The sequence below is a fragment of the Salvelinus alpinus genome, chromosome 8 (genome assembly GCF_045679555.1).
Source record: "Salvelinus alpinus chromosome 8, SLU_Salpinus.1, whole genome shotgun sequence".
Lineage (NCBI taxonomy): Eukaryota > Metazoa > Chordata > Actinopteri > Salmoniformes > Salmonidae > Salvelinus > Salvelinus alpinus.
In genome coordinates, this window is record NC_092093.1 from 47237745 (window position 1) to 47258377 (window position 20633).

The following is a 20633-nucleotide window of genomic DNA, read 5'->3' on the forward strand; positions in this document are numbered from 1 at the left end:
ATGTAGCTACCCCGTCTCATTCCAACCCCCTCCTAAAATGGCTGTCATGTAGCTACCCCGTCTCATCCTAACCCCCTCCTAAAATGGCTGTCATGTAGCTACCCCGTCTCATCCCAAACCCCTCCTAAAATGGCTGTCATGTATCTACCCCGTCTCCTCCCAACCCCCTCCTAAAATGGCTGTCAGGCTGAAGTGACTGTGCTATATTACATTCTCCCTCTAATCCTCCCCAGTTTATTAGAGAGGAGGGCCTCAGCACAGCCGCAACACTGATGCCTGTAATGTACATGACCTCTGGGAAGGAGAGGAAGAAGAAGAAGGAGAGGAGGGAGAGGAAGGAGATGAAGGAGAGGAATGAGATGAAGGCGAGGAAGGAGTGGGGGGGAAGACGGAGAGGAAGGAGAGGAAGGAAAGGAGGGAGAGGAGTAGAGGGAGAATGAGAGGAAGAAGGAGAGGAAGGAAAGGAGGGAGAGGAACGTGTGGAAGGAGTGGAAGGAAAAGGGAGGGAGGAGGGAGAGGAGGGAGAGGAAGGAGAGGAAGGAGAGGAGGGAGAGGAAGGTGAAGAGGGAGAGGAAGGAGTGGAAGGAGTGGAAGGAAAATAGGGAGGAGGGAGAGGAGGGAGAGGCAGGAGTGGGCGGAGGGATAGGAGGGAGAGGAAGGAGAGGAGGGAGAGGAAAGAAAGAAGGGAGAGGAGGGAGAGGAAGGAGAGGAAGGAGAGGAGGGAGAGGAAGGAGTGGAAGGAGAGGAGGGAGAGGAGGAGAGGGAGAAGGAGAAGAAGAAGTAGAGGAAGGAGAGGAGGGAAAGGAAGGAGTGGTAGGAGTGGAAGGAGAGGAGGGAGAGGAAGGAGAGGAGGGAGAGGAAGGAAAGTAGGGAGAGGAAGGAGAGGAGGGAGAGGAAGGAGTGGAAGGAGAGGAGGGAGAGCAGGGAGAGGAAGGAGAGGAGGGAGAGGAAGGAGAGGAGGGAGAGAAGGGAGAGGAGGGAGAGGAAGGAGTGGAAGGAGAGGAGGGAGAGGAGGGAGAGGAAGGAGAGGAGGGAGAGGAAGGAGTGGAAGGAGAGGAAGGAGAGGAAGGAGAGGAGGGAGAGGAAGGAGTGGAAGGAGAGGAGGGAGAGCAGGGAGAGGAAGGAGAGGTGGGAGAGGAGGGAGAGCAGGGAGAGGAAGGAGAGGTGGGAGAGGAAGGAAAGGAGGGAGAGGAGGGAGAGGAAGGAAAAGAGGGAGAGGAGGGAGAGGAAGGAGACGAGGGAGAGGAAGGAAAAGAGGGAGATGAGGGAGAGGAGGGAAAGGAGGGAAATGAGGGAAATGAGGGAAAGGAGGGAGAGGAGGGAGAGGAAGGAGAGGAGGGAGAGGGAGGAGAGGAAAGAGAGGCAGGAAATGAGGGAGATGAGGGGGAGGGAGAGGAAGGAAAGGAGGGAGATGAGGGAGAGGAGGGAGGGGTGGGAGAGGAGGGAGAGGAAGGAGAGGAGGGAGATGAGGGAGAGGAAGGAAAGGAGGGAGAGGAGGGAGAGGAAGGAAAGGAAGGAGTGGAAGGAGAGGAGGGAGAGGAAGGAGAGGAGAGAGAGGAGGGAGAGGAGGGAGAGGAAGGAAGGAGAGGAGGGAGAGGAAGGAAAGGAGGGATTGGAGGGAGAGGAGGGAGAGGAAAGAGAGGCAGGAAATGAGGGAGAGGAGGGGGAGGGAGAGGAAGGAAAGGAGGGAGATGAGGGAGAGGAGGGAGGGGTGGGAGAGGAGGGAGAGGAAGGAGAGGAGGGAGATGAGGGAGAGGAAGGAAAGGAGGGAGAGGAGGGAGAAGAAGGAAAGGAAGGAGTGGAAGGAGAGGAGGGAGAGGAAGGTGAAGAGGGAGAGGAAGGAGTGGAAGGAGTGGAAGGAAAATAGGGAGGAGGGAGAGGAGGGAGAGGAGGGAGAGGCAGGAGTGGGCGGAGGGATAGGAGGGAGAGGAAGGAGAGGAGGGAGAGGAAAGAAAGAAGGGAGAGGAGGGAGAGGAAGGAGAGGAAGGAGAGGAGGGAGAGGAAGGAGTGGAAGGAGAGGAGGGAGAGGAGGAGAGGGAGAAGGAGAGGAAGAAGTAGAGGAAGGAGAGGAGGGAAAGGAAGGAGTGGTAGGAGTGGAAGGAGAGGAGGGAGAGGAGGGAGAGGAAGGAGAGGAGGGAGAGGAAGGAGAGGAGGGAGAGCAGGGAGAGGAAGGTGAGTGGGGGAGAGGAAAGAAAAGGCGGGAGATGAGGGAGAGGAGGGAGAGGAAGGAGAGGAAGGAGTGGAAGGAGAGGAAGGAGAGGAGGGAGAGGAAGGAAAGGAGGGAGAGGAGGGAGAGGAGGGAGAGGAAGGAGAGGAAGGAGTGGAAGGAGAGGAAGGAGAGGAGGGAGAGAAGGGAGAGGAGGGAGAGGAAGGAGAGGAAGGAGTGGAAGGAGAGGAGGGAGAGGAGGGAGAGGAAGGAGAGGAGGGAGAGGAAGGATTGGAAGGAGAGGAAGGAGAGGAAGGAGAGGAGGGAGAGGAAGGAGTGGAAGGAGAGGAGGGAGAGCAGGGAGAGGAAGGAGAGGTGGGAGAGGAAGGAAAGGAGGGAGAGGAGGGAGAGGAAGGAAAAGAGGGAGAGGAGGGAGAGGAAGGCGACGAGGGAGAGGAAGGAAAAGAGGGAGATGAGGGAGAGGAGGGAAAGGAGGGAAATGAGGGAAATGAGGAAAAGGAGGGAGAGGAGGGAGAGGAAGGAGAGGAAGGAGAGGAGGGAGACGGAGGAGAGGAAAGAGAGGCAGGAAATGAGGGAGATGAGGGGGAGGGAGAGGAAGGAAAGGAGGGAGATGAGGGAGAGGAGGGAGGGGTGGGAGGAGGGAGAGGAGGAGAGGAAGATGAGGGAGAGGAAGGAAAGGAGGGAGAGGAGGGAGAGGAAGGAAAGGAAGGAGTGGAAGGAGAGGAGGGAGAGGAAGGAGAGGAGAGAGAGGAGGGAGAGGAGGGAGAGGAAGGAAGAGGGAGAGGAGGGAGAGGAAGGAGAGGCAGGAAATGAGGGAGAGGAGGGGGAGGGAGAGGAAGGAAAGGAGGGAGATGAGGGAGAGGAGGGAGGGAGGGGTGGGAGAGGAGGGAGAGGAAGGAGAGGAGGGAGATGAGGGAGAGGAAGAAAAGGAGGGAGAGGAGGGAGAAGAAGGAAAGGAAGGAGTGGAAGGAGAGGAGGGAGAGGAAGGAGAGGAAAGAGAGGAAGGAGAGGAGGGAGAGGAAGGAAGGAGAGGAGAGAGAGGAAGGAAGGAAAGGAGGGAGAGGAGGGAGATGATGGAGAGGAGGGAGAGGAGAGAGTGTAAGGAGAGGAGGGCGTGGAAGGAGAGGAAGGAAGGAAAGGAGGGAGAGGAGGGAGAGGAAGGAAGGAAAGGAGGGAGAGGAGGGATAGGACGGAGGGGAGGGAGAGGAAGGAGAGGAAGGAAGGAAAGGAGGGAGAAGAGGGAGAGGACGGAGGGGAAGGAGAGGAGGGAGAGGAAGGAGAGGAGGGAGAGGAAGGAGAGGAGGGAGAGGAGGGAGAGGAGGGAGAGGAAGGAAAGGAGGGAGGGGAGGGAGAGGAGGGAGTGGAAGGAGAGGAAGGAGAGGAGGGAGAGGAAGGAGTGGAGGGAGAGGAGGGAGAAGAAGGAGAGGAGGGAGGAGGAACACACAGCATGACTTCTTCTGCTAGGGTTTCCAACATTTAATCAGCCAATACAGGTGCACATATAATTGAAGGTGGGGCAGTAGGGCACTGGCCAACCTCTCCTCCCTCTGCACACACACACACACCAGAGAATAGAGCAGCATGGTGCCCAGTCTGCATGTCTCTATTCAGCCCCATCAGTTAGTCAGGTGGAACCATCCTTCAGGACCGTTGTTAAGGCTATATCACAATGAGGAACAGAGAACCTCTAATGTCAGGTAAAGCCACTGTAGCTGTGAGCATTACGCTTCCCTGGAAACGAACCTTTCATTTTCCTGAAACTAACCTTACATTTTCCTGGAAACTAACCTTATATTTTCCTGGAAACTAACCTGACATTACGATTTCCTGGAAACTAACCTTACGTTACGATTTCCTGGAAACGAACCTTACATTTTACTGGAAACTAACCTTATATTTTACTGGAAACTAACCTTACATTTTACTGGAAACTAACCTTACATTTTACTGGAAACTAACCTTACATTTTACTGGAAACTAACCTTACATTTTACTGGAAACGAACCTTACATTTTACTGGAAACTAACCTTACATTTTACTGGAAACTAACCTTACATTACGATCTCCTGGAAACTAACCTTACATTTTACTGGAAACTAACCTTACATTTTACTGGAAACTAACCTTACATTACGATCTCCTGGAAACTAACCTTACATTTTACTGGAAACTAACCTTACATTTCACTGGAAACTAACCTTACATTTTACTGGAAACTAACCTTACATTTTACTGGAAACTAACCTTACATTTTACTGGAAACTAACCTTACATTACGATCTCCTGGAAACTAACCTTACATTTTACTGGAAACTAACCTTACATTTTCCTGGAAACTAATCTTACATTACGATTTCCTGGAGACTAACCTTACATTTTCCTGGAAACTAACCTTACATTTTACTGGAAACCAACCTTACATTACGATCTCCTGGAAACTAACCTTTCATTTTCCTGAAACTAACCTTACATTTTCCTGGAAACTAACCTTATATTTTCCTGGAAACTAACCTGACATTACGATTTCCTGGAAACTAACCTTACGTTACGATTTCCTGGAAACTAACCTTACATTTTCCTGGAAACTAACCTTACAATTTCCTAGAAACTAACCTTACAATTTCCTGGAAACTAACCTTACAATTTCCTGGAAACTAACCTTACAATTTCCTGGAAACTAACCTTACAATTTCCTGGAAACTAACCTTACAATTTCCTGGAAACTAACCTTACAATTTCCTGGAAACTTACCTTACATTTTCCTGGAAACTAACCTTACATTTTCCTGGAACCTTACATTTTCCTGGAAACTAACCTGACATTACAATTTCCTGGAAACTAACCTTACGTTACGATTTCCTGGAAACTAACCTTACATTTGACTGGAAACTAACATTACGGTTTCCTGGAAACTAACCTTGCAAAAAGTTAGAAGAATGCTGTATACAAACAACAATTCATAATTTAAGAGTTAGTAATCATGGTGTTACATTCATGGTGTTACAATGGTGTTATTGTTATACAAAATAAAGAGCATCAAACCATGTCAAGCATTCTGTTGTGGTAAAATACAACACACATTCTCTCAGTATAGTGCAATGATGCTCCTAACAACATCTGAGGTGAGAAACCATAGAAAGGGAGACGGTGTTAAAGCATCAATGGAAACCTCAAATGAGAAGAAATTACTGTTGGTATTATGAAAATCAGAGGGTGAGGAGGGAGGATGAGGAGGGAGGAGGAGGATGGAGGAGGAGGAGGAGGATCGAGGAGGAGGGAGGAGTAGGAGGAGGAGGATGTAGGAGTAGGGAGGAAGAGGAGGAGGGAGGAGGATGGAGGAGGATGTAGTAGGAGGGAGGAGGAGGATGGAGGAGGAGGATGTAGGAATAGAGGAGGAGGATGGAGGAGGGAGGAGGGAGGAGGAGGAGGATGGAGGAGGATGTAGTAGGAGGGATGAGGAGGAGGAGGGAGGAGGAGGATGGAGGAGGATGTAGTAGGAGGGAGGAGGAGGAGGAGGGAGGAGGAGGATGGAGGAGGAGGATGGAGAAGGAGAGGAGGAGGGAGGAGGAGGAGGAGGATCGAGGAGGAGGATGGAGAAGGAGAGGAGGAGGGAGGAGGGAGGAGGAGGAGGAGGATCGAGGAGGAGGAGGAGGATGGAGGAGGAGGGAGGAGGATGGAGGAGGAGAGGAGGAGGATGGAGGAGGATGATGGAGGAGGGTGAGGTATGAGGAGAGTTGGAAGGAGGAGGGATGCGGCAGGAGAAATCTTAAAATCTTAAAATTCAGATTTCCCCTTTAATGCAGCACACTTCATAAATCACATCTCGTAATCTGAAATTTTCCTTATTGGCAACGAGGCAGACAGGCATCCAGGAGGCCTCGCTTCTGACTGTGTGGCCCTGGGGCCCCTACGTCTATTAACCTTATTGATTTTGGAGCCCCGCTGGGCCACACATAGCCCCCCTCCCCCCTCTGCTGCCCAGCTGAAGTGGATCAATCCTCTGCCGAGGGCCACAACTCCATAACAACCCTCCGCACAGAGACCTCTGTTTACTGATCTGAAACTAATACTCACACACTGTAGACTGGTTACTGATGTAGACTGGTTACTGATGTAGACTGGTTACTGATGTAGACTGTAGACTGGTTACTGATGTAGACTGGTTACTGATGTAGACTGTAGACTGGTTACTGAAGTTGACTGGATACTGAAGTAGACTGGTTACTGATGTAGACTGGTTACTGATGTAGACTGTAGACTGGTTACTGATGTAGACTGGTTACTGATGTAGACTGTAGACTGGATACTGAAGTAGACTGGTTACTGATGTAGACTGGTTACTGATGTAGACTGTAGACTGGTTACTGATGTAGACTGTAGACTGGTTACTGATGTAGACTGGTTACTGAAGAGGACTGTAGACTGGTTACTGATGTAGACTGGTTACTGAAGAGGACTGTAGACTGGTTACTGATGTAGACTGGTTACTGATGTAGACTGTAGACTGGATACTGATGTAGACTGTAGACTGGTTACTGATGTAGACTGTAGACTGGTTACTGATGTAGACTGTAGACTGGTTACTGATGTAGACTGGTTACTGATGTAGACTGGTTACTGATGTAGACTGGTTACTGAAGTAGACTGTAGACTGGTTACTGATGTAGACTGGTTACTGATGTAGACTGGATACTGATGTAGACTGGATACTGAAGTAGACTGTAGACTGGTTACTGATGTAGACTGGTTACTGATGTAGACTGTAGACTGGTTACTGAAGTAGACTGTAGACTGGATACTGATGTAGACTGGTTACTGATGTAGACTGGTTACTGATGTAGACTGGTTACTGAAGTAGACTGTAGACTGGTTACTGATGTTGACTGGTTACTGATGTAGACTGGATACTGATGTAGACTGGATACTGAAGTAGACTGTAGACTGGTTACTGATGTAGACTGGTTACTGATGTAGACTGTAGACTGGTTACTGAAGTAGACTGTAGACTGGATACTGATGTAGACTGGTTACTGATGTAGACTGGTTACTGATGTAGACTGTAGACTGGATACTGATGTAGACTGGTTACTGATGTAGACTGGTTACTGATGTAGACTGGTTACTGATGTATACTGGTTACTGATGTAGACTGGTTACTGATGTAGACAGGTTACTGATGTAGACTGGTTACTGGACTGAAGACAATATTCACTGGGGCTCATCTACAACACCTTCCTGATCCTGTACTCTTATATCAGCTTTTGTGTTTTATATGGATGTAATGTTTTATTACATGGATTTAATGTGGTATTACATTGGTTTCATGTGTTTTTACATGGGGCTAATGTGTTATTACATGGATTTAATGTGCTATTACATGGGTTTAATGTGTTATTACATGGGGCTAATTTGTTATTACATGGATTTAATGTGCTATTACATGGATTTAATGTGTTATTACATGGATTTAATGTGTTATTACATGGATTTAATGTGTTATTACATGGGTTTAATGTGTTATTACATGGGTTTAATGTGTTATTACATGGGGTTAAGGTGTTATTACATGGGTTTAGTGTGTTATTACATGGGTTTAATGTGTTATTACATGGGGTTAATGTGTTATTACATGGATTTAATGTGTTATTACATGGGTTTAATGTGTTATTACATGGATTTAATGTGTTATTACATGGGTTTAATGTGTTATTACATGGGGTTAAGGTGTTATTACATGGGTTTAATGTGTTATTACATGGGGTTAAGGTGTTATTACATGGGTTTAGTGTGTTATTACATGGGTTGAATGTGTTATTACATGGGTTTAATATGTTATTACATGGGTTTAATGTGTTATTACATGGGTTTAATATGTTATTACATGGGTTATTACATGGGTTTAATATGTTATTACATGGGTTATTACATGGGTTCAATGTGTTATTACATGGGTTTAATATGTTATTACATGGGTTATTACATGGGTTTAATATGTTATTACATGGGTTCAATGTGTTATTACATGGGTTTAATATGTTATTACATAGGTTTAATGTGTTATTACATGGGTTTAATATGTTATTACATGGGTTATTACATGGGTTTAATGTGTTATTACATGGGTTTAATATGTTATTACATGGGTTATTACATGGGTTTAATATGTTATTACATGGGTTATTACATGGGTTTAATATGTTATTACATGGGTTATTACATGAGTTTAATGTGTTATTACATGGGTTTAATGTGTTATTACATGGGTTTAATATGTTATTACATGGGTTATTACATGGGTTTAATATGTTATTACATGGGTTATTACATGGGTTGGATGCGTTATTACATGGGTTATTACATGGGTTGGATGCGTTATTACATGGGTTATTACATGGGTTGGATGTGTTATTACATGGGTTATTACATGGGTTTAATGTGTTATTACATGGGTTATTACATGGGTTTAATGTGTTATTACATGGGTTCACTGTGTTATTACATTGTTTTAATGTGTTATTACATTGGTTGAATGTGTTATTACATGAGTTATTACATGGGTTTAATGTGTTATTACGTTGGTTTAAACCTTTTCTCAATCTAGGGGGTGCTGTTTCCACTTTGGAAAATATCGTCTCCAAATTAAACTGCCTCATACTCAATTCTTGCTCGTACAATATGCATATTATTATTACTATTGGATAGGAAACAATCTCTAGTTTCTAAAACCGTTTGAATTATGTCTGTGGGTGAACCAGAACTCTTTCTGCAGCGAAATCCATGACAGGAACTGCGAAGGTCTGAAAACGAGGCTCTGTTCTCAGATCAGTTTAAAGCTCTGTATGTATCCTATGGGTCGACATGAACTGCACCCGCCTTCCCCTGGATGTCAGTAACCAATGAGAAGTGGAATGGAGTGTCTACGTAGTTCTCAGAGCTTATAAAAGGTCAAGGAACGAAGTGAGCTCTCTTTTCGTCGTTCGTCATTGCGCAAAGCAAGACCTCAAGATGGCATTTTGAAACGCTCAGTTATCGGCCTTAGCTATATCCGTCTGTAATTTAATTCGATATAGGTGTTAGAAACATCATAACGAAGTTATTTTAAACCGAGTTATATCAGTTTATGCGAGTATATTGCTATTTTCGGAATTTCCTTAGTATTGCGTTTTGGGGATTTGGGCATGTTGTGGCCACATAGCTATTGTTAGCTGCTAATTCCAATGTTGAAAACGACGTTTTACAACCAAGCAACGATTCTTTTGGACAAAGGACACCTTGCCCAAGATTCTGATGGAAGCTCGTCCAAAAGTAAGAGCTATTTATGATTTTATTCCGTATTTATGTGGAAAAATGTAAACGCATTTGTCCGCCATTATTGCGGCACTAGTCTGGCTGTAACGCACACTGTATGTCTAGTAACGTTAATTTTAAAAATCTAACTCAGCGGTTGCATTAATAACTAATGCATCTTTCATTTGCTGTCCAACCTGTATTTTTTAGTCAATCTAATCGATAAATAATCGTAAACTTAGGTGCCTCTCCAAGATGGCGCCGGCCAGAATGCATGACCTGTTGCCACTGATCACATTGTATAGCCACGATTTGTGCTGCTAAATATGCACATTTTCGAACAAAACCTATATGCATTGTGTAATATGATGTTACAGGACTGTCATCTGATGAAGTATATCAAGGTTAGTCAAAAATTATATATCTTTTGCTGTATTGTTACGATCGCTAACCTGTGCTGCTGGTAAATTGCTTGTGTTTCTGGCTATTGTGCTAAGCTAATATAATGCTATATTGTGTTTTCGCTGTAAAACACTTAAAAAATCTGACATATTGGCTGGATTCACAAGATGTTGGGCTTTCATTTGCTGTACGCTGTGTATTTTTCAGAAATGTTTTAAGATGAGTAATTAGGAATTTGACGTTGGTATCTGTAATTATTCTGGCAGCTTCGGCACTATTTCAGATTGCAGCTGCAATGTAGAACTGTGATTTATACCTGAAATATGCACATTTTTCTAAAAAAACATATGCTATACAATAAATATGTTATCAGACTGTCATCTTATGAAGTTGTTTCTTGGTTAGTGGCTATTTATATCTTTATTTGGTCGAATTAGTGATGGCTACTGATGGAGTAAAAAACTGGTGGAGTAAAAAAAGTGGTGTCTTTTGCTAACGTGGTTAGCTAATAGATTTACATATTGTGTCTTCCCTGTAAAACATTTTAAAAATCAGAAATGATGGCTGGATTCACAAGATGTGTATCTTTCATCTGGTGTCTTGGACTTGTGATGTAATGATATTTAGATGCTAGTATTTACTTGTGACGCTATGCTAGGCTATGCTAGTCAGCTTTTTTACTGTGGGGGGTGCTCCCGGATCCGGGTTTGGGAGGAATTAGAGGTTAATGTGTTATTACATGGGTTTAATGTGTTATTACATTGTTTTCATGTGTTTCGATGTAATTAGGTGGTTTGCTTGATTAAAATTAAAATAGCAAGGTGAATATGACCTTTTAGCCAAATATTCTGAGAATTATGTTAACATTTAATTTGTAGTTGCAAGGGATTCTACAGATTATTGATTGCATTTAACAGTGGATTTAGACTATCAAAGTGACTCTCGCTCTCTCGCTCTCTCGTTCTCTCGTTCTCTCGCTCTCTCCCTCTCTCGTTCTCTCGTTTTCTCGCTCTCTCGCTCTCTCGCTCTCCATCCATCCATCAGAAAAAAGACATCTGTTCAAACAATCCAGTGTGGTTTTAAACTTTGAAAACATTCTTCTTGTGCCCAGCTGTAAAAACCCTCTGTTGAACACTTCTTAAACCCAGTAACACTGTAGTGAGATGTATTGGAATTAACAGTGTCTGAGATCCAAATTAACTGATTAAGTAGACCTAGCAACAGCCAGTTATACTGTAGTAGACCTAGCAACAGCCATTTGTACTGTAGTAAACCTATCAACAGCCATTTGTGCTTTAGTAAACCTAGCTACAACTAGTTGTACTGTAGTAGACCTAGCAACAGCCAGCTGTACTAGTAACAGCCGCTTGTACTGTAGTAGACCTAACAACAGCCTGTTGTACTGTAGTAGACCTAGCAACAGCCTGTTGTACTGTAGTAAACCTAGCAATAGCAATAGCAACATTGCTGTAAAATAATTTACAGCAGCACTGGACCATTGTCTGTAATGATGATTGTTCTGACTACAGTGGTGTACCATTATCTGTAATGATGATTGTTCTGACTACAGTGGTGTACCATTATCTGTAATGATGATTGTTCTGACTACAGTGTTGTACCATTATCTGTAATGATGATTGTTCTGACTACAGTGGTGTACCATTATCTGTAATGCTGACTGTTCTGACTGATGTGTAAACCAGTACAGGCTGTATGTAATGGAATCCTAACCATCAGTGTCTGCAGCAGTGGTGTCTGCAGCATCCTTCTCTGCAGCATCAGTGTCGGCAGCATCAGTGTCTGCAGCATCAGTATCTACAGCCTCAATGTCATGCTACAGCTGGTCTGTTCTCGTGTCGTCTTCGACTCCCGGTCTCGTCTCTGACTTGTCATCATCAGCCGGTGTCACAGGGGCGCAGCATGCTCCCCGGGCAAATCTGTAAACACCAATTTAATCTGCATGGAGAAAGTGACTGTCATCATCTGTGAACACCAATTTAATCTGCATGGAGAAAGTGACTGTCGTCAGCTGTGACAGTAAAATCCTCTGGGCCAAGCCCTTACTCAGAGCCACTTCACTTCCCCCTCCATATCAGTGTCAAACCCAGACATTAAACCATTATGGACGTCATAAATCTGCTATGGAGAACTTCTCTTCTCTCTGTCACTCAACTACGCAGAATGGGTTTCTACAGGGCCACGGTGCTGATACAGCAAGTTAGACACACACACACACACACACACACACACACACACACACACACACACACACACACACACACACACACACACACACACACACACACACACACACACACACACACACACACACACACACACACACACACACACACACACACACACACACACACGCGCACACACACACACACACACACACACAGACACACAGACACACAGGGCAGGTGTGTATGGGGTAAAAATAAAACAGGCGTTTAATTTCTGACCAATTGTCCAAGTCAACACCAGGAACGACGAACGTTTGACGATAATGCGAATGACTATCGGTCCTCCACTGTTTTTTAAACCCTAACATCTTGATTTCATGGGTGACACTTAGGGACCCCCTAGGCTTTCTAATTGGCTAATTGAGCTCAGGGGGCTCTCTGGGGCCTTCAGCCCAGAGGGTTCACTGGGGCCTTCAGCTCAGGGGGTTCACTGGGGCCTTCAGCTCAGGGGGTTCACTGGTGCCTTCAGCCCACGCAGCTCTGGGGCCTTCAGCTGAGGTAGCTAATGATTTCAGCCAGGTCACCCGTGACACAAGTCAGTATTCAAAGTCCATCCAGGTCTGAGGACGTCGGGAGATTATGTGGAAACCGACCACTTGAGGCAACAGTGAGCACTGTTGCCTTCAAGTAGGTTTTGGTTTTGCTAGGACATTGTGGATGGGGAATCAAATGGGCATAAGCAGTTGCCTCTGATTTTAAATGTTGCATGTTCAAATCCAGCAGTAGATAGTTGTTTTTGATAGTTTTGTTTTAAGCTTAGCCCAATCTTAAACCCTTAACTTAACCATTTGCAGTTATTGCCTAACCTTAAGAATGTGAATTTAATGCCTAAGCTTAACCTTAAACACTTCGAAATTTGACGTTTAGAACAACTTTGAAAAATGTACTTTTGAGAAACATGGATGAACATCTAATTCTGACGTGAGACTGTGAGAGCTGGTAGACTAATCTATAGGTAACTGCCACAGTAAAGGAGACACCAACATAAAGTGTGTTAACAAGGCGTTAGGCCACCACGACACCAACATAGTGTGTTAACAGGGCATTGGGCCACCACGACACCAACATAAAGTGTGTTAACAGGGCGTTGGGCCACCACGACACCAACATAGTGTGTTAACAGGGCATCGGGCCACCACGACACCAACATAAAGTGTGTTAACAGGGCGTTGGGCCACCACGACACCAACATAGTGTGTTAACAGGGCATCGGGCCACCACGACACCAACATAAAGTGTGTTAACAGGGCGTTGGGCCACCACGACACCAACATAAAGTGTGTTAACAGGGCGTTGGGCCACCACGACACCAACATAAAGTTTGTTAACAGGGCGTTGGGCCACCACGACACCAACATAAAGTGTGTTAACAGGGCGTTGGGCCACCACGACAGCAACATAAAGTGTGTTAACAGGGCGTTGGGCCACCACGACACCAACATAAAGTGTGTTAACAGGGCGTTGGGCCACCACAACAGCAACATAAAGTGTGTCAACAGGGCGTTGGGCCACCACGACACCAACATAAAGTGTGTTAACTGGGCGTTGGGCCACCACGACAGCAACATAAAGTGTGTTAACAGGGCGTTGGGCCACCACGACACCAACATAAAGTGTGTTAACAGGGCGTTGGGCCACCACAACAGCAACATAAAGTGTGTTAACAGGGCGTTGGGCAACCACGACACCAACATAAAGTGTGTTAACTGGGCGTTGGGCCACCACGACAGCAACATAAAGTGTGTTAACAGGGCGTTGGGCCACCACGACACCAACATAAAGTGTGTTAACAGGGCGTTGGGCCACCACGACAGCAACATAAAGTGTGTTAACAGGGCGTTGGGCCACCACGACACCAACATAAAGTGTGTTAACAGGGCGTTAGGCCACCACGACACCAACATAAAGTGTGTTAACAAGGCGTTGGGCCACCACGATACCAACATAAAGTGTGTTAACAGGGCGTTGGGCCACCACGACACCAACATAGTGTGTTAACAGGGTGTTGGGCCACCACGACACCAACATAAAGTGTGTTAACAGGGCGTTGGGCCACCACGACACCAACATAAAGTGTGTTAACAGGGCGTTGGGCCACAACGACACCAACATAAAGTGTGTTAACAGGGCGTTGGGCCACCACGACACCAACATAAAGTGTGTTAACAGGGCGTTGGGCCACCACGACACCAACATAAAGTGTGTTAACAGGGCGTTGGGCCACCACGACACCAACATAGTGTGTTAACAGGGCATTAGGCCACCACAAGCCAGAACAGCTTCACTGCACCTTGTGTCTGGAACTCTACTGGTGACACAATTCTTCCACAAGAAATTCCATAATTTGGTGTTTTGTTGACGGTGGTGGAAAACGTTGTCTCAGGCATCTCCCAGAAGTGTTCAATTGGGTTGAGATTTGGTGACTGAGATGGCCATGGCATATGGTTTACATCGTTTTCACGCTCATTAAACTATTTAGTGACCACTTCTGCCCTGTGGATGGGGGCATTGTCATGGTAGCCCAAAATAATGACATGCCCAGCATTTTTATACATGAACCTCAGCATGATGAGATGTTAATTGCATAATTAACACACACCTGCTTCCAATATACTTTGTATCCCTCATTTACTTAAGTGTTTCCACTATTCTGTCAGTTACCTGTAACTCTCCATATCTTGTAACTCTCTAAGTATGTCACTACGTAGTGTACTGCAATATTCCATGCAAATCTCACACATCTAAAGAACACTCCAAGGTGTTTCACTGAAAGTGTTTTACGGTTTAATGGTTGGTGTGATCTGTCAATCCCATTTGGTGTCACCCAGCCTTGATGGCAGGGACTTACAAGGTTCAGCAGGCTTCAGCCCAGAGAGAGGGGAAACCGATGAGGTGTTGGCGTTAAGGCGGGGTGTTCCAGGCGGAGCGGAGATCCCTAACAATCCCCCCCCCCCCCCCCCCTCTCCTCCCCGAGGCATTACTCTGACAGACCTGGAGCATCCGGACAGATTTGGGAATGCGATGTCAATGGGCGATCATGGGAGTGTCCGTCTGCTTCCCAGAATGCATTGCTCGCAGCTGATGTAGAAACCAGGGAGGGAGGGGAAGCCCAGGCCAGGCTGCAGAAAGGCTTTCCTCTCCACTCCTTTCCTCCCCACTCCTTTCCTCTCCACTCCTTTCCTCTCCACTCCTTTCCTCCCCACTCCTTTCCTCCCCACTCCTTTCCTCTCCACTCCTTTCCACTCCTTTCCTCTCCACTCCTTTCCTCTCCACTCCTTTCCTCTCCACTCCTTTCCTCCCCACTCCTTTCCTCTCCACTCCTTTCCTCTCCACTCCTTTCCTCCCCACTCCTATCCTCTCCACTCCTTTCCTCTCCACTCCTTTCCTCTACACTCCTTTCCTTTCCACTCCTTTCCTCCCCACTCCTTTCCTCCCCACTCCTTTCCTCTCCACTCCTTTCCTCTCCACTCCTTTCCTCTCCACTCCTTTCCTCCCCGCTACTCTCCTGTCCTCTTGGTACATACCTACATAGGACCATGTTGTGGCTGTATGACCTTATAAAAGTCTCACCCATTGATGCGCAGATCATATTTGGGTGATTAGATTTATTCTACATTATATCTAATCTAAATGGAGTCCTTCAGTCCACCTGATTCAGTTTAATATTGTGGAACCATATCTCCACGAGAGACACATCACCACCTGCTGCTTTAACCCATTTACCTCATATCACGGGGCCAAAGGAAAGGGGATCCGGCGCGGTAGAGGCCCCGCGTAGCGCCAGCTAAAATAATTAGATGACACCTCCAATTGTCTCGTCACCTCCCTTAACCGAGTCATGCTAATTAAATGAAGAGAAGCCCAGACAATTCCACTGACTAGTCCATCTTACAGAAATGTTATTTGTTTTAAAACTAGCGCTGAGGCCCAGGTTTGTAAATTCCTGCGGCCTGCTGCGGTGGATTAAAAGGACAGTCACTAGGATGGCTAGGTCCTACTGGGGTAATGGTCAGTGGCCAGTCCAGCTGCCCCTGCTGTTTTAGATAAATTAACACGTTGGCCGGGAAGGGTATATCGCTTGTTTTAAAACACTAAAAACATGGGCAACACAACACACTGAAGAAGGTTAATAGCATGCTAGCATGTACACAAACACACCCAGCCTGTAATTAACCTATCTATTGTAAGATTTGATAGCAGTGGAGATATTGATGAAACAGATTTGATAGCAGTGGAGATATTGATGAAACAGATTTGATAGCAGTGGAGATATTGGTGAAACAGATTTGATAGCAGTGGAGATATTGATGAAACAGATTTGATAGCAGTGGAGATATTGATGAAACAGATTTGATAGCAGTGGAGATATTGATGAAACAGATTTGATAGCAGTGGAGATATTGATGAAACAGATTTGATAGCAGGGGAGATATTGATGAAACAGATTTGATAGCAGTGGAGATATTGATGAAACAGATGTGATAGCAGTGGAGATATTGATGAAACAGATTTGATAGCAGTGGAGATATTGATGAAACAGATTTGATAGCAGTGGAGATATTGATGAAACAGATTTGATAGCAGTGGAGATATTGATGAAACAGATTTGATAGCAGTGGAGATATTGATGAAACAGGTGTGATAGCAGTGGAGATATTGATGAAACAGATGTGATAGCAGTGGAGATATTGATGAAACAGATGTGATAGCAGTGGAGATATTGATGAAACAGATGTGACAGCAGTGGAGATATTGATGAAACAGATTTGATAGCAGTGGAGATATTGATGAAACAGATGTGATAGCAGTGGAGATATTGATGAAACAGATGTGATAGCAGTGGAGATATTGATGAAACAGATGTGATAGCAGTGGAGATATTGATGAAACAGATTTGATAGCAGTGGAGATATTGATGAAACAGATGTGATAGCAGTGGAGATATTGATGAAACAGATGTGATAGCAGTGGAGATATTGATGAAACAGATTTGATAGCAGTGGAGATATTGATGAAACAGATTTGATAGCAGTGGAGATATTGATGAAACAGATTTGATAGCAGTGGAGATATTGATGAAACAGATTTGATAGCAGTGGAGATATTGATGAAACAGATGTGATAGCAGTGGAGATATTGATGAAACAGATGTGATAGCAGTGGAGATATTGATGAAACAGATTTGATAGCAGTGGAGATATTGATGAAACAGATTTGATAGCAGTGGAGATATTGATGAAACAGATTTGATAGCAGTGGAGATATTGATGAAACAGATGTCTTCTATGTTGTGGTTTAGGAACCAAGAATCCAGCAGGTTTATCTCTCTGGTCACCCCCAAAACCAATTCTTCCTTTGGCCGCCTCTCCTTCCAGTTCTCTGCTGCCAATGACTGGAACGAACTACAAAAATCTCTGAAACTGGAAACACTTATCTCCCTCACTAGCTTTAAGCACCAGCTGTCAGAGCAGCTCATAGATTACTGCACCTGTACATAGCCCATCTATAATTTAGCCCAAACAACTACCTCTTTACCTACTGTATTTATTTATTTATTTATTTTGCTCCTTTGCACCCCATTATTTCTGTCTCTACTTTGCGCTTTCTTCCACTGCAAACCAACCATTCCAGTGTTTTTATTTTTTATTTTACTTGCTGTGTTGTATTTACTTCGCCACCATGGCCTTTTTATATTTTTATTTATTTATACATATATTTGTTTGCCTTCACCTCCCTTATCTCACCTCACTTGCTCACATTGTATATAGACTTATTTTTTTTCACTGTATCATTGACTATATGTTTGTTTTACTCCATGTGTAACTATGTGTTGTTGTATGTGTCGAACTGCTTTGCTTTATCTTGGCCAGGTCGCAATTGTAAATGAGAACGTGTTCTCAATTTGCCTACCTGGTTAAATAAAGGTTAAATAAAAAAAAAGAAAAAAAAGAATGAGGATATCACTTGATTGAATAAACGATTAAGATCAAAGATATAAAGATAAAGAATTAACTTCAGAGTTCTCTAAAATATTATGTCAGTGGCAGGGCTTTAATGAGAACATCCTGCAGATTAGGGGAGACGGGGGGCTATTAATGAATATAGACTAGGGGAGACGGGGTGCTATACCGGGGATATAGACTACTAAATATAGACTAGAGGAGGCAGGGGGCTATATCGGGGATATAGACTACTAAATATAGACTAATGGAGACAGGGGGGGCTATATCGGGAATATAGACTACTAAATATAGACTAGAGGAGGCAGGGGGCTATATCGGGGGGATATAGACTACTATATATAGACTAGAGGAGGCAGGGGGCTATATCGGGGATATAGACTACTATATATAGACTAGAGGAGGCAGGGGGCTATATCGGGGATATAGACTACTATATAAAGACTAGAGGAGGCAGGGGGCTATATCGGGGATATAGACTACTATATATAGACTAGAGGAGGCAGGGGGCTATATCGGGGATATAGACTACTAAATATAGACTAATGGAGACAGGGGGGGCTATATCGGGGATATAGACTACTAAATATAGACTAATGGAGACAGGGGGGGCTATATCGGGAATATAGACTACTAAATATAGACTAGAGGAGGCAGGGGGCTATATCGGGGATATAGACTACTATATATAGACTAGAGGAGGCAGGGGGCTATATCGGGGATATAGACTACTAAATATAGACTAATGGAGACAGGGGGGGCTATATCGGGGATATAGACTACTAAATATAGACTAATGGAGACAGGGGGGGCTATATCGGGAATATAGACTACTAAATATAGACTAGAGGAGGCAGGGGGCTATATCGGGGATATAGACTACTATATATAGACTAGAGGAGGCAGGGGGCTATATCGGGGATATAGACTACTATATATAGACTAGAGGAGGCAGGGGGCTATATCGGGGATATAGACTACTATATATAGACTAATGGAGACAGGGGGGGCTATATCGGGGATATAGACTGCTATATATAGACTAGAGGAGGCAGGGGGCTATATCGGGGATATAGACTACTATATATAGACTAGAGGAGGCAGGGGGCTATATCGGGGATATAGACTACTATATATAGACTAATGGAGACAGGGGGGGCTATATCGGGGATATAGACTGCTATATATAGACTAGAGGAGGCAGGGGGCTATATCGGGGATATAGACTACTATATATAGACTAGAGGAGGCAGGGGGCTATATCGGGTATATAGACCACTATATATAGACTAGAGGAGGCAGGGGGCTATATAGGGGATATAGACTACTATATATAGACTAGAGGAGGCAGGGGGCTATATCGGGGATATAGACTACTATATATAGACTAGAGGAGGCAGGGGGTTATATCGGGGATATAGACTACTATATATAGACTAGAGGAGGCAGGGGGCTATATCGGGGATATAGACTACTATATATAGACTAGAGGAGGCAGGGGGCTATATCGGGTATATAGACCACTATATATAGACTAGAGGAGGCAGGGGGCTATATAGGGGATATAGACTACTATATATAGACTAGAGGAGGCAGGGGGCTATATCGGGGATATAGACTACTATATATAGACTAGAGGAGGCAGGGGGTTATATCGGGGATATAGACTACTATATATAGACTAGAGGAGGCAGGGGGCTATATCGGGGATATAGACTACTATATATAGACTAGAGGAGGCAGGGGGCTATATCGGGGATATAGACTACTATATATAGACTAGAGGAGGCAGGGGGCTATATCGGGGATATAGACTACTATATATAGACTAGGGGCGACAGGGGGCTAAATCGGGTATATAGACTACTAAATATAGACTACGGGAGATGGGGGGCTATATCGGGGATATAGACTACTAAATATAGACTAGGGGAGATGGGAGGGGCTATATCAGGGATATAGACTACTATATATAGACTAGGGGAGATGGGGGGGGGCTATATCGGGGATATAGACTACTATATATAGACTAGTGGCGACAGGGGGCTATATCGGGGATATAGACTACTATATATAGACTAGGGGAGGCAGGGGGCTATACAGAACTTGTGTTTCTTGGTAATCAAAGATGGATTTTAACATCATAATTTTTTTGGTTTTGTTTAGTCATTTTAGTTCATTTGACATTGTATTTGGTACAAATCATACCTTGTTAAGCTCTAGACCTCAGCTTAATCTTGGTAATGAATGGTGTGGCTGTTGAACAAGGTGAGGATACAACATGTCTTGGTGTCACCTTAGATTGTAAACTGTCATGGTCAAAACATATAGATTGAATGGTTGTAAAGTTGGGGAGAGGTCTAGTCGTAATAAAGAGATGCTCTGCTTTTTTGACACCACACTCCACAAAGCAAGGCTCTAGTTTGGTCTTATCTTGATTATTGTCCAGTCACATGGTGATGTGCTGCAAAGAAAGACCTAGTTAGGTTGATGGATGCACACGCACACGCACACACACACGCACACGCACACACACACGCACGCACACGCACGCACACGCACACACGCAC